General features: G+C 47.0%; 1 long non-coding RNA gene across 1 annotated transcript in view; it reads right to left on the bottom strand.

Moving 5' to 3' along the window:
- The window catches only part of LOC109366577, a 6,963-nt gene extending 4,280 nt beyond the window's left edge, over nucleotides 1–2,683 (bottom strand). Inside the window, exons 1-2 of the long non-coding RNA XR_002112940.2 lie at nucleotides 2,358–2,683; nucleotides 1,347–1,506 (exon numbers count right to left, since the gene is read on the bottom strand). This is a non-coding gene — a long non-coding RNA (uncharacterized LOC109366577). The remainder of the gene's footprint in view (nucleotides 1–1,346; nucleotides 1,507–2,357) is intronic.
- Nucleotides 2,684–4,728: the final 2,045 nt, after the last annotated feature.

Genomic DNA, 4,728 nt, shown 5'->3' on the forward strand with positions numbered 1-4,728 from the left:
TTTGGTATGCTTCTTACTTTTCCCTCTCATCTAACCTTATTTATAAAGCTCCATATATTAGATCTGGGCACTGCCTGTCCTTTTGCTCCAGAGCCTCTCTGTGCAGCAGGCAGCCCAACAAGGCTAACATAGGCCGCAACTTCACCCATGCTGAAGTAGCTTCCACTTTGAATTCAAAAGCATAACTAAGAAATTGATATACTTTCTAATTTATTGAAGGGAAGATAACTCTCGGAAAACCAAGGAGACTGTGCTCAATTTATGGGAAGCGGATGCTTTTAAACAGTGAATGAGAGAATGTTGAAAGAGTCCTGCCTATAGAGCTATGTGTATTTAATATTCAGAAGACTCACAGGAGATGCTAAAGTGCCCTCAGCTAAGAAAATTAATAAAATATTATCTCATGAGTGAACTTCAAAAGCTTTGGCAGTTCCATTCATTTCACTTCAGATAAGCAACCAAAATATTGCAATATCCTGCTAACCTGATGTGAAACATCCAGCTTTCCTTGGCCAGTAACATTAGGCTAGAAATGTGTGAACAATATTTATTATTAAATATTTAGTCATTTCATCTGCTCTGTTGTGCCTCTCTGTGCACGGATCCAGTAATTCCTGCTCCTAAAGGTGGATTTGGGTCCAGAGAGCCAGCAGAGCTTTGACGTGACAATGTGTGTCTGAAGACTCAGGATTTAAACCCAGCTTCTGGCAGGTTTGGCAGCCCTGGGTTTAAGGAATTGCCTGCCCAGAGATCTCTCATCCCAGGGCAAGAAGACCCTGGTGGGTAAAATGATGACCTGAAAAGGAGGTACCAGCCGAAGAGAGGGCATTTTGGGGAGATCCCAACTTCAGCAGCTCTGTGTCCATCTCATCTACCAGCAGCCCATCCACTCTCAATTATTTCTTCCTCCCTTCACAGTTGGTTTTTTTTTCCTTTTTCCCCCCCTAGAGACTCCTCTTCCATAATAAACTAATGGCCATACTCAAATTTAAGTTATAAGCACTGGCTGAACCTTTAATTTTGAGCCGAGCCAGCCCTTGCTAAGCACACAGGCGAGGGCCTACCATTAGAGATCCCAGATTAACCTGATGTCTGTGGGAGTCCAGGTGGACTGAAGTTTCCCAGGTACTCGCCTCACCTCAAACTGCCACTGTCATCAGCGTATTCCACAGACAGAACTAGAATTAAATCCCTGTGGCACCTGGCTCTCCTCTCATCCCTGCTGCCGGTCGCTCCCCATGAGGGCTGGAGCCCGGGGGGAGCACGATTAATCTGTCGATGAACACGAAATGCCAGCGCTCGCAGGACTGTCAATCTAGCACAAGTAATGAGTTAAATATATATACTTATATTTAATTTCCAATTCATCAGTAATTCCCGACAGATGGAATCCTTGCGTTTCAGGTCAACTTGACACTGCCAGCACTCAAAGGTCCAAGTGAGCATTGCCAAATTTAATGAGCTGCAGTAACAATGTCTCCACGTTATTGGACTAATTACGAGCTTCTGAAAAGGAAAGAAAAAAAAGAGGGGGGAGGAAGAAAAAGAAAATCCTCTAAACAGATGAAACTTTAATTAACAGCATTTTGAGATGTTACTTACGATGGAGCAAATGCCACTTCAAAGTGAAAACAGCCTGTAGGTGGATAATAGATCTCATGAAAGGTACGGGCGTCAATTCAGAGCTAACTTTGCATGCATGGCTTTCAGCTCACTAAGCAGCCAGACCTCGTGGCCACAGCCTGCACATCCCAGCGCCAGTGATGCAGAGCTTCTGTGTCCCCCAAGCAGCAGGTCAGGAGGCTCAGGCAGGAGAACAGCCTGCTGTGGGTGGATGGCGGGTAGCATCGAAGCAGGCTACCATGCTGGCTGCAGGAGTGGCCAGTGACACAAAGGCCAGGTAACTTGTGCTGACTTCCCAATGAGAGCTTTTTACAGGAAGGAATATTTGGGTTTGTATAAAGCAGTGGCTATAGGCCTGGGCTTCCAAGTTGAAAGTCCACTTTCAGTGGAAATGGTGTGCATTTAAATCTGTGGAACTAATAATAGAATCTATCTTCAAATGAATGGAGCAAATATAAGGCTAATTTCTTCAAACTAGCTCTCAGCAAATTCCGTTTCTCTCTCACTCTTGCATACATGCACTCATTCATTCGCTTATCTAAACAGACACAGAAGAAATCCTAGCCTTCAAACTAATCAAAATATTTTTCCTGTTAACTGAGAAGAAAGAAAAGGAAGAGGTGTGCTGCTACTTCTATTTCTGAATATTGAGCATTTCTCAGATCTGCCATGATAAGGGGCCGTGTCAAATCGACTAGATCAGGTAACAGCAGGCTGCGAAAACGTTTCCTTACCCTGCAGAGACCTTCATGAATCTATTCATACCTAGCTGGCTCCAACCACCTCTGTAAGTCCCGCTGATGTGAACAGCAACCCCGCAGCATGCAGCAGGCTGCTACAGCCAGGGGCCCGCGCTCCCCAGGGCGCTGCAAGGCATGGCCTCGGTGGGGAGGGTGAGCTTTGACCCCAGAGCCAGGACACACAGCAGTGCAGGCAGGGCATGGGCTGGGCCAGGGGATGGGGACTGTCCCTGCGGAGGAGGGTGAGCAAAACATTCTCTTCCTTTCCCAGATGAATCACCTCAGCAGAGCTGGGAGAAAAAGCCATGCATCATAGATTTTTACCTCAACTTTTTGCTTGCGTAGGCCTCTGTGCTCTCAGAGGAGCACGTGTCGTGTCCCAGCAACCAGATCAGCAGAATTGCTGTGCCCTGGTAAACACCCAAGGCCACACCTACAAACAGGCCAGTAGCATTCAGGCATTTAGCAATTTAATATGGAGAGTTCACTTTATCATCACTTCTCCTCCCTCCCTCTTCAAAATAAAACACTTATTAAAAAAAGGCAGAAGCTTGGAGGCTGGTGGCTATGTTTAGCTGGAACAGGATTTGAGGTTTTAAGGGAAAACCCCTGGCTGCAGAGCACCTGGCTGATGCAATCGGAGTAAGAAATAGGCTTCTCCCTATCCTGAAATCAGTGGGTGTATGGCTGCTCCCTTACAGGGAAGGAGAGGGTTGCAGGACTGCAGACTGAGATGTATGAGAGGAGCGCATACCAGAGAGGACATCCAGATTGCAGAAGGTGCCTTGGTGGATTCCATACTGCCAAGCTGCACTCAGCTCATAGCCTAAGAGCAGCCTTCATGTTTATATTTGGATAGATCCTAGCCCACTTAAGCTTTGATTTTCCCCTTAATGTCAACAAAGATGACAGACACTACTTAGCCAAATACGATTGACTCCTGCTGTGCTCCCAGGACCAGCCCAGGCTGTTCCCCAAAGCTGGTCCAAGCTGGGTTGGACACATGAACCTAAGGTTTCCTCAGCCATCTGGCTCAGCAGCTTTTGTGAGATTTTATGCCAGTGCTCTTGTTTTTCTGGGAGATGGTTCCTCTCCCAACTGCCACTGCAGTTTCTTCCAATGTCCTCAGCTTTGCTACTGCCCATGATGTACAGAACACCCTGACCACTGGAGTGGAAGCTGCAAGGCTGTCTGCGTGCTCCAAGCGGCTGGCTGCTCTCCAGGCTTGTGGTTGCCGTCTTTTGTTACTGGAAATACCCTAATTAGCTTCCAATGCACTGAATGAACCTAACACCATCCAGGTTACCTCAGGTCTGTTGGCTTTTTTGGGGCTTTTCATTTTAATCATTCATACAGATTGTAAACGCTTTTCCCAACATGGTGCTCCTTGCTCTGCTCACAGTTGGAGGAGATGGTCTGTGAAGACAAGGGGGTGGGTTTGGCTGGAGAGCAGGATATTGTCCTCATACCCCCTGACACTGCACAGAAAAGGCAGATGGCTCTGCCCAAATGCTGGGGAGAAGGAGAGTCAGGATGGGGAGAGCAGGCTGGAGGTCCTACAAAGTACCCACTCAAGACCTTCAGCTGAGAGGCACCTTCTCTGCAAAGAGAGGTCAAAACCTAGGCAGGAGGAGCCCTGGAGCAGGCAGGTAGGTGTCTGGACAGCAGCCATAAGTTGCTGGATAGAGCTTAAGCCTAGGTCAACTCAAAGGCCTGTATGGCAAACACACCCCACATTGTCACCTTCTCTCTTCTATTTCTTCCCCAGCTTGCTGCACACAGTTTTCTCACCACACAAAAGAACAAGTGACCAGTCACCTCCTAATCTGATGCTTAGAATCAAAGCAAAACACAAATCATCCTCCCTTACCAACAAACAGGAGAGAGAGACAGCCAGCACAAAGTGTTTCTCCCCATCCTCTGATAGCTGTCAGGCAGAGCCCTGCAGCTCAGATGTGAACTTTAGCAGCCATTTGCAAAGCTTCCTGCCGGAATCAAGTTGGCCTTCGAGCATCTCTCAGCGCCATGGATCTGAGACTTGTGTCTGGTCCTTATCAGTGGGCTCTTCAATCTGACTTGCCAAAAGGAGGTAGGGAAGTGATAGATCAGATGAGGCTGGCCATGGCAGTGTCTGCACCTTGATGCACTTTAAGTCATTAAAAGCCTGCCACTGAACGTAAAAGAGGAGTAAAAAAACAATAATAAAAAGCAACCAATATATCCCATTTTTATGGCCTAAAATAAAGGCACTGGAAGGCAAGCTTTTTAATGGCTATCATTCCTCCTGTGTTATTTGAAGATCCCCTTGTAAACGGGAATCCGGGGTCTGTTTTGCCATCTGTTCCCTCCTCTCCTGCCTAGGAAT

Source organism: Meleagris gallopavo, chromosome 3 (genome assembly GCF_000146605.3).
Source record: "Meleagris gallopavo isolate NT-WF06-2002-E0010 breed Aviagen turkey brand Nicholas breeding stock chromosome 3, Turkey_5.1, whole genome shotgun sequence".
Taxonomy (NCBI): Eukaryota; Metazoa; Chordata; class Aves; order Galliformes; family Phasianidae; genus Meleagris; species Meleagris gallopavo.